The sequence below is a fragment of the Quercus robur genome, chromosome 1, assembly GCF_932294415.1.
Source record: "Quercus robur chromosome 1, dhQueRobu3.1, whole genome shotgun sequence".
NCBI lineage: Eukaryota > Viridiplantae > Streptophyta > Magnoliopsida > Fagales > Fagaceae > Quercus > Quercus robur.
In genome coordinates this window covers 18886717-18897378 of record NC_065534.1, presented here as the reverse complement: position 1 = coordinate 18897378, position 10662 = coordinate 18886717, and the positions used below count along the sequence as shown (strand labels likewise).

Below are 10662 nucleotides of genomic sequence, written 5' to 3'. Positions count from 1 at the left end.
ATTAGCAAGTTTCAATTTTTTTGCATCTCTAGAGTTTCTCCTCTTTCTTTGAATGAAAATTTTATTTTTACCATATTTTTCAACATCAGTGCATTGAGTTATGATCCTCTAAACCAATTGTGCTTCTGCCAAGCCCACAAAAAATTATTTGGAATATATTTGGACAAAGAGATGGCAATATAATAAATAAATATATATATATATATATATATATATATATATATAACTTAAGCATAGCATTTATTATTGCCACGCTTCTGTTGAGCCATATTAGCGGTCACTTCATCAACTTATTTCCAACCATTTCTCTTGAAAGGACTAGATTTGGTTCTTTAGCCCAAAAAGTGGATGGAATTCGGTCTAAAAAGCCCAAAATAATAAATTTGTAGAAAATGGCTTAGAAAACTGGGCTTTAATGAATCAAAAAAACATTAAAGTAGATCCAGATGACAAGTGAATGAAATTAGACAGGTTTATGTTGAAGAAAATCGTCCTCGGCATAGTCTGAGAAGATCAGTTCTTATATATTTCTTTCAGGTTTGATTACAAAGTTAGTTCTTGAAAAGGGGGTCTCCCCAGTGGACCTACGAGGAGTAGTTTGGTATGTCCAAAGGACATGTGGCAACTCTTCCACCCATTTTCCCTTTGTGTCATCCAATCTCTTTTTAAGTCCACTTACTATAACCTTATTGACAACCTTGGCCTGTCCATTTCCTTGTGGATAAGCCGGGGTGGAATATCTATTTGTTATGCCCAAGTCACAAAAATACCTCTTGAAGGCCTTGCTATTAAACTGCAATCCATTGTCCAAGATAAGGGTACAAGGGATTCCAAACCGAGTGACAATATTCTTCCAAATAAACTTTTTGGCATCCATATCCCTGATATTTGCCAATGGTTCAGCTTCAACCCGCTTGGTGAAGTAATTCGTGCCAACCAATAAATATATTTTATTCCCTACTACCTTAGGGAAAGACCCTACAATATCTAAGCCCTATTGAGCAAAAGGCCAAGGACTAGACAATATTCTTTCTACATATTCGGCCACCAATAGACTTGTGTGAAGGCCTTGTAAGATAGAGATCTGCCCCTCGTATGGCTTCCGCAAATGCCTTCATGTAATTCTTCCAAGAGTAGTTCAACTACTTTAGGGTGTATGCATAGCAGATATGGGCTAGAAAAAGATCTCTTATACAATTTTTGGTCCTCGGACAACCAAAATCGAGGAGCCTTCCTCTATACCTTGTCAGCCTTGGACTTATTCTCAGGTAAGACATCTTCCTTAAGAAATAGCATAATAGAGTCCATCCAACTAGAACCTACCCTTACTTGATGAACATGAACCACATTTCCTCTTACTTCTGTAGGTTTACATAAGTCTTCCACAATGATAACCTTAGGTAAACCTTGTGCTGAAGAGGTTGCCAATGTGGCAAGAGAGTTCACATGGGTATTTCTACTTCTAAGGACTTACAATAAATTAAAAGACTCAAATCCAGACTGTGAATGTCTAACCTGGAACAAATACTCCTGCATTCTAGGATCTCTGGCTTCCAATTCTCCCTAGACTTAGCCTACCACCAACCTCGAATTAGAGAATACTTCCATTGCTTTTTCACCCATTTTCCAAACCAAGGTCATCCCTACCAGTAGAGCTTCGTACTCAATTTCATTGTTTCTAGCCAAGAAGCCCAATCTCAAGGATTTCTCAATTGTGATCCTTTCTGGGGATACCATCACTAGCCCCACTCCAGATCCTCTATAATTCGCTGCACCATCAACATAAACCTTCCAAGACAGAGGTTCTTGTAGGGAGATTGCACCAACCGACTTTTCATCCTTGTTTTGTTCCTCTACTTTCTCGTCTAATGGGGTTTCAGCAAACCCGACTACCAAGTCGGCGAGGACCTGACTCTTGACAGAAGTGCGAGGCATGTATTTGATATCAAAGGCCCCTACGATCATCCCCCACTCTACAATTCTCCCTATATAGTCAGTGCTTCAAAGTAGAGATCTGAGTGGGAGCTGGGTTAGAACAACAACCATATGTGATTGGAAATAGTGGGGAAGCTTACGTGTGGCATGCACCACTACCAGAATGGCCTTCTCCAGTGGTAAGTAATGAACCTCAGCCTCATGTAGCGACTTGCTCACGTAATAAACCAATCTCTGCACACCGCTATCAACCCGTATCAGCACCAAGCTTACTACATGGGGAGCCACGACAATATAGGCCAACAAAACCTCATCCATCTTAGGTCTAGACATAATGGGTGACCGAGATAAATATTCCTTCAACTGCTAGAATGCCAAAACACACTCCTCAATCCATTCAAATCGTTTCCTCTTGTTCAACAATTGAAAGAAAGGCCTACACTTGTCTACTGATCGAGAGATGAATCGATTTAGAGTAGCGGTCATCCCTGTTAGCCTCTAGACCTCTTTGGGATTCCAAGGTGGTCACAAATTGTTGATTGCTTTGATCTGGTCAGGGATAACTTCAATTCCACGATGTGTAACCATGTACCCTAAGAACTTTCCTAATTCAACACCAAATGAGCACTTAGAAGCATTAAGTCGCAGCTTGTATTTCCTCAAGATCTCGAAGATACTCTTGAGGTCATTAATGTGTTCGGACTCTGCCTTACATTTTTTACCACCATATCGTCTATATAAATCTCGATATTTTTCCCCAACTGAGGCTCAAACATCCTGGTCATCATCCTCTAATAGGTAGCCCCTACGTTCGTCAAACCAAATGGCATCACTTTGTAATGGTAATTTCCAATAGGAATGACAAAATTTGTCCTCTCTTGATTGTCCAAAGCTAAAGGTATCTGATGGTACCTTTGAAAGGCATCCAAAAAGCTCATCCAAGGATGGCCCACAGTTGCATCCACCAATTGATCAATCTGAGGCATGGGGAAAGGGTCCTTTGGGCAGGCTTTGTTTAATTCTGTAAAATCTACACATACACGCCACTTCCCAATCTTCTTTTTTACCACCACTGTATTAGCCAGTCATTCAAAGTAGAACACCTCCTTAATAGCCCTAGCCTACTTAAGTTTCATCACCTCGTCTTTGACAACATTAGAATGGTCCTTGGATGAGCGCCAAGGTGGTTGTTTCCTGGGAGTGATAGATGGATTAACATTTAAATGATGGAAAATGAAGCTTGGATCGACCCTCGGAGCCTCGTAGGCATTCCAAACAAACACATCAACGTTCCTCTTGAGAAACTCCACCATTTCTTCCTTCTCTCGAGGTGGTAGGTAGGCCCCAACCTAAAAAAACTTCTCAGGGTCATCACCCACAGTAAATTTCTCAAAATCCTCACATTTCGCATCTTCGGCTTGCCCATCCACAGGTATTACCAGAGACTTTGACTACTATAAACCTCCCTCAGTAGTGGCCGAGGACTTAAGTGCAAGCTGATGCAAAATTGTAGACACAAGGCATTGCCTAGCCATGGACTGACTTCCTACTAGCTCCTCAATCTGATCCTCAGATGGATACTTCACTTTTTGATGTAGAGTTGAATAAACAGCCCCAAGGGCATGAAGCCAGGGTCTGGCTACTATGGCCATGTAGGGAGAATATGCGTCCACTACAATGAAGTCCACTTCAACCACCTCTGAACTTACCTGTATGGGCAACCTAATCTAACCTTTTGCAATGACAACCTTTCCATAAAAACTCACCAAAGGTGAATCGTAGGCTATCAGGTCCTCGAACTTTAAGTTCAACCCCCTGTACAAATCAAGATACATAATCTCTACACTGCTGCCCTGGTCTACCATTACCCTATTCACATCATACCCTCCTATTCTGATGGTTACCACCAAAGCATCATCATATGGCTGGATGGTTCCTTTCTTGTCTTCATCCGAAAAACTCAACACCACTCGAATCTCTACTTTAGCCCTCTTCGGCTCAGAATTAGAGTCTTTAGCTGGTAGTCAAGCTACAGACATCACTCTATAAGGATGAGAACTAATTCTGCTAGATGCAGTAAAGATGACATTGACTGTTCCTAATGGGGGTCTTGAAGAAGCATTCCCTTGAGCCCCTAACCTTAACTGATTTCCCTATCCATTGGGCTAATACAAATATTGCTGTAACCTTCCCTCTCTGACCAGTTGTTCCAGATGGTTCCACAGAGTTCTACAATCCTCAATGGTATGCCCCCGCTCCTGGTGGTATTGGCAATGGAGACTCTGGTTGTGCCTCAAGGGATCTCCACTCGTTTTGTTCGGCCATTTGAAGTAACGCTCTTTCTTGATCTTCTCCAAAACTTGATGCACTAGCTCTCGGAACACAGTGTTAACCACTTGAGGAACTGTAGGTCCAAATTGCCCAACAAAATCCCTTCGAGGCCTGTTATTATTGTAGTGGTCCAACCTAAAATCCCTCCCTTCCTAGGAGATAACCTTATCCTTTCCCTTGTCTTGCTATTAATCCTCCTTAACCCTTTTGTATTTATCAATCCGATCCATGAGCTGACGTAAACTGATAACGGGTTTCCCAGTTAAAGACTTCCCTAACCCATGCTCGGCAGGTAAGCTGACCTTGAAAGTGTTGATGGCTACATCGTCAAAGTCACCATCTATCTCGTTGAACATCTCCTAGTATCTGTTTGAATATGTTTTCAAGGCCTCTCCTTCTCTCATGGATAAAGATAATAAGGAATCTAAAAGCTGAGAAACCCTAATGCATGTAATAAAGCGAGAAACAAATGCTTGGGTGAGTTCCTTAAAGGAATTAATGGAACCGGCACCCAGACCATTGAACCACCTCATTGCCACAGGCCCCAAGCTGGATGGGAATACCTTACACATCAAGACCTTGTTCTTAGAGTGCACATCCATTCTCTGATTGAAATAGCTAACATGCTCCACAGGGTCTATTCGACCATTGTACATGGTGAATGTGGGCTGATTGAACCGCTGAGGAAGTCTCCCTCACTCAATCCTGTGCTTGAAAGGTAATCTAGAAATTTGGTTGAGTACCCTACTCATAGCATCATTTCCCAGGCCTCTCAAAGATGAATCTATGTTTCTACGCTCATGATGGTAGTCATCGTCATACAAGAAAGACTCACTAAGTGGAGTCCTTGATCTGCGCCTATAACTACCATCATTTTCATCATCGGAAGAGAAGTCAGAAACTAAAGGAGATCTCCTCCGTCATTCATGGCGTAAGCTTCTCTTCAAGTGATCAATATCTAAATGCATGGCTTTAGTATTTTTCTCCTAAAAGAGGGGGCTACCACCCCTAGAGTGACTCCTACTTGTACGGGTAGTGTGCACACTCCCCTCCTGGTCTCTCATTTGCTTAAGATCACGGAAGTGATCTCGACGTTAAGACCCCATGGATTTTGCCTAGTTTGAACCTGAACCCACCATCGTTGAACGTCAAACTCACTATAACACCAACTTTTCCCACAAACGGCGCCAATTGTAAATACCAGATTTGATTCTTTAGCCCAAAAAGAAGCAAATCTAGGTCAGTGTCCTTTCACTTTGGATGATGCGTTCTTCCCTGCTGTCCATGGGGGGAAGAGGTTCCTTAATTGTGTGTGGGTGAGGCTGCTGCCCATGGGGCCAAAAAACCACATGCAAGAGAGGTTCTATTTGATGCGCTCTCTCTGCTGCCCATGGGATAGAGAAAAACCTTGAGGGTATAGGTGAGGCTACTATCCATAGGGCCAAGAGTTTGCATTCCAAAGAGGACAATATCATGCCAGTTGTGAATGGGTGGATCCCCTAACCAATTTATGTGGTAGTATGGTATATTTATGATAAATTACCGTATGATAAATTTTATGACTTTGGAAATTATATGGTTAGTGCTCACAGATTATAGTATATAGTTTCAAGGTATTTACTTTAAGAAACTTTGTGTTTCATTATTAAATCATTCTTGTCATATTATTATTATTATTATTGAAGATGAAACTTGCATTTCCCCACCCCCATTAAATATGCTACTTATTGGGCTCTGTCTCATTCCATTATTTTATAAACTTTTCAGTGTAGGCAACAATCTTATGAGACAGCTTTTTGGGTGGCTAATAGTAGTTAGACTAACTACTGATGGAGGCTGAACTTTTGTAATGGATATATTAGATGGTGTACATCTTAGACTAGGCTTGACTCATTCTTTTGTATATTATAGTGGTTATGACTGTATTCACACTGATGAGACAAGCTGTTAATATGTAATTGTTTATTCAGACCTCTATTCTTTTGTGGCCAATGGTCCTTGTAATTAATGCTTAGAGCTCTGACTTACTCTGTGAGTATATTCTATAGGATTATTATGATAATTCTTGATGTTGACACTTGATAGGATTTATGTGGATTGAATTGTCAAAAAGGAAAAATTTACAGGTACTTGAGACGTCTTTCTCATGCTTTGGACCCTTTGGGGTTTGGGGTGTGACAATTATGGTATCAGAGCTTAGGTTATGATTTTGTAGACTTTGAAAATAGGAATTGATTTAAGTCAGAGCATTAGGGGTTTGATGAATTCTTTATTTTGTACCTTTATTTCAGCTTCCACCTACTATTCTTTTTTCCTTATCTATCTTTTCTATGTTAACCTTCTATGTTGCCTTGTGATTTACTTGCTTGTTTCTTGGGTATAGGTATAAGTACCTTGGTACATTATGCCTCCTAAAAAGAAAGCACACAAAGTAAGGCATATGGATAAGGTTACAGCTCCAGAGCATGGCCATAGGCAACGCCAAGAGCATGAGAGATCTATCACTCCTGATGGTGGCGAGATTGATGAGGTGGCAGATAGGATTTATGCTAGGATTGCTAGAGCAATCCAAGGTGGTGAACATAGGAGGGAGGGTTGCCTTTTTGGGGAGTTCCATAAGCAAAACCCTCCAACTTTTGATGGGGGACCTGATCCTATGGCAGCAAAGAATTGGCTGCTAAAGATGAAAAAATTATTGAGAGCCCTTGAATGTACTGATCCCTAGAAGGTGTTGTATGCCACTTATGCTCTTCAGGGTTCTGCTGATAGATGGTAGTCAAGCACTAAGCCATTGTTGAGTATGGAGTTGGGAAGGGGCACTCCCATTACTTGGGAGAAGTTTAAGGAAGTTTTCAATAGGACATACTTCCCCGATGTAGTAAGGGACTGTAAGGTAAGAGAATTTTCTTATTTGGTTCAAGGGGCTATGACAGTGGAGGAGTATGTTGCTAAGTTTGTTGAGCTCTCTCGCTTTGCTCCTTACTTGATTCCGGATGAGTCCAAGAAAGTGAAAACGTTTCGGGAAGGCCTTAATGGTAAGATTCGCCCTCTCATTATAGCCTCTGGAGTGGATACTTTTATGGAGGCTGTGAAGCAGGCAATGAGTCTTGAAGAAGACTTTAAGTACAACCCCAGTTCCAAGGAGAGTGAAAAGAAGCAAGGGCCCTTTAATTCTCAACATGGTAAGGGTCAAGAGCATAAGAAAGGATTCTTTAAAAACTCGGGTAATAGAGGACAATCTTCTAGGCATAGCAAGAGTGCCTATCCTCAGTCTGGTGATAAAAAGTCTTGCTCTCGTTGTGGTAAACTTCATGATGGACAAAATTGTGATGGGGTCAAGATTTGCTTTACTTGTAAGCAACCCGGACACTTTGCTAGAGACTGCCCAAGTTCTATGGGCTCAGGTTTCTCTTCCTCATCTCAAGTTACAAAGGGTAATGACAATGGGAAGAAGGTGCAAGGTAGAGTGTATGCCTTGACTACTCAGGATGCTCAAGCCATGGATATAATGGTGGCAGGTATACTTCCTTTGTTCTCTGCACATGCTAAAGTTCTTTTTTATCCTGGTTCTACACATTCTTTTGTTTCTTGTGCATTTGCTAAAACTCATGACAAGAGCCCCAAACTACTTGATTTTGAGTTATCGATTTCTACCCTTGTTGGTGATACATTAATGACTAATCTTGTGCTCAAGTCTTGTATTATTTTTATTGAGGGTAGAGAGAGAGTTATTGGCTAATTTGGTGTTGTTAGATATGCATGATTTTGATGTCATTTTGGGCATGGATTGGAAGGCTTCTTATCATGCTAGTGTGCATTGTTTTGAGAAAGAGGTGGTGTTTAAACCTCCAGGTGAATCAGATTTTCTATTTAAGGCTTCATGTTTACCTTTTATGTCTCCTGTGATATCATGCATACAAGCAAACCGCTTGCTTAAAAAGGGTTGCCAAGGATTCCTTGCTAGTGTAGTGGATTTACAAAGTGGAGAATCGGAGATAGGAGATATTCCCATTATGAGGGAATTTTCGGATGTTTTTCCTGATGATCTACCTGGGTTGCCTCCGGATCGTGAGATTGAGTTCTCTATTGATCTCCTTCCTGGCACTGCACCTATTTCTAAGGCACCATATAGAATGGCACCCACAGAGTTCAAAGAACTTAAGGAGCAATTGGTAGAACTGCTAGACAAAGGGTTCGCCCTAGTGCCTCGCCTTGGGAAGCTCCAATTTTATTTGTCAAGAAAAAGGATGGATCTATGAGGTTATGTATTGATTACCGTGACCTTAATAGAGTCACCATAAAGAATAAATATCATTTGCCTTGTATTGATGACCTATTTGATCAGTTGCAAGGAGCACAAGTCTTTTCTAAGATTGATCTTCGTTCTGGTTACCACCAGTTGAAGATTAAGGGTGAGGACATACCAAAGACGGCCTTTCGGACTAGATATGGTCATTATGAATTTTTGGTGATGCCGTTTGGATTAACTAATGCCCCTGCTGCTTTTATGGATTTGATGAATAGGGTATTTCATGAGTACTTGGATCGATTTGTCATTGTGTTCATTGATGATATTTTGATTTATTCTAAGAGTCAAGAAGAGCATGAAGAACACTTGAGGATTGTTTTATAGATTCTAAGAGAAAGGAAGTTGTATGCTAAGCTGAAGAAGTGTGAATTCTGGTTGAATCAAGTAGTGTTATTGGGTCATGTGATATCTAAGGATGGAATTACAGTGGATCCAAATAAGATAGAAATTGGTTCTAGTGTCCTAGTGGCAGTCAAGAAAATAAATAGTTCATTTCAAGATCATGAGAGAGAGTTCAAGACTGGAGTGAATGTGATCAGTCAAAGACATCACAAGAATCTTGTTTGTTTACTTGGATTCTGTGAGGAGGGACTACACTGATTACTGGTATATGAGTTCTTGAGCAACGGCACTTTGGCAAGTTTTCTTTTCGGAAACTTGAAACCCAATTGGAATCAACAAATCCAAATTGCAGTTGGAATTGCAAGAGGACTCTGGTACTTACATGAAGAGTGCGGCAACCAAATTATCCATTGTGATATAAAGCCTCAAAACATACTTCTTAAGAACTATTACAATGTGTGAATTTCTGACTTTGGATTGGCAAAAATTTTGAGATTGAACCAAAGCTAAACTCATAGTAAATCAGAGTAAAGAAAGGGTATGTTGCACCTGAATGGTTTAGGAACATGCGGTTCACACCCAAAGTCGACATTTATAACTTTGGTGTCATGCTACTAGAGATAATTCGCTGCCAAAGAAGCGTAGATATGGAGACAACTGTGGAAGAAAAAGCAATTTTGACTGATTGGGCTTATGACTCCTATAGGGAAGGAGCACTAGATGCTCTAGTTGAATATAATGTGGTGGAATTGGAAGACAAAGAGAAGCTGGAGAGGTATGTGATGGTTGCCATTTGGTGTATTCAAGAATATCCATATCTTAAGACCAACCATGAGGAGGGTTACGCAGATGCTTGAGGGTGTTGTTGAAGTGCTCATTCTACCTTTCCGTTTCTGTTTAGTAGGACAGGTTAATCCAACATTAAAGATTTATAATAACTATGTCTATGTCTTAGTCTTTGCTCTTTATTGCAATATGCCTTCAGATCTTCTGGTTGTAGTTAATTTTTTTTTTTTTTTTTTTTTTGGTCTGTTTTATAACGATCTTTGTTAATAAATAAAATTCCTACAAATTTTTTTTTAACCATGAAGCAGAGGTTTGCTAAACAGTATGGTCTGTTGTTTGTTTTTGAGTTTCTATGAGTTCACTGTTTCTTGTCCTTTGAGGTTGTGATTTTCCTTTTCACTGTGTCCTTTCTATTTCTTTTATGTGTTTACCTGTACAGGAAATTTATTTGCCGATCAAACACCATAAGAAAAAGACTGGGAAAAATAAAAGTTGCAATGAAACTGAGACAGCTAAGATGGTTTGTGGTCAATACACTATGGGTTAGTGAGGGTAAGGATACCTAAATAAAATGTTAGATTTTGATAATTAGGTTCCATATATTGCATCTGAAATAATTTTGAGGTCAATAATTCCATGTTAGAGGGCTATGCTAGCTACAAAGCACAGGACTCAAAGACTTGAGGAGACAAGTGTGGCTAAGCTCTTACTGCACTTTCCAAATGAAGGTCAAATTTGGAAAGGACTCTAAAATACAAAATAAATGCATTAAGGTCCTGGAATCGACTCTCATCATACCTGGGAGTAGCAGTAGTTGTGGGTAGGCGACATGGAGCCATAATGCACCTTGAGACCAGTCAATATGTAAAAGCACAACCCTATGTGTGATATGTCATGAACCCTTAGGCCACTAGTCCAACATTCAATCCTAAAAAAATCACCTATCAAAAAAAAAAATC

The 10662-nt window shown here is 40.2% G+C and overlaps 1 pseudogene; it reads left to right on the top strand.

Moving 5' to 3' along the window:
- Positions 1 to 8021: 8021 nt before the first annotated feature.
- On the top strand, positions 8022 to 9774 carry LOC126727716 (G-type lectin S-receptor-like serine/threonine-protein kinase LECRK4; annotated as a pseudogene).
- Positions 9775 to 10662: the final 888 nt, after the last annotated feature.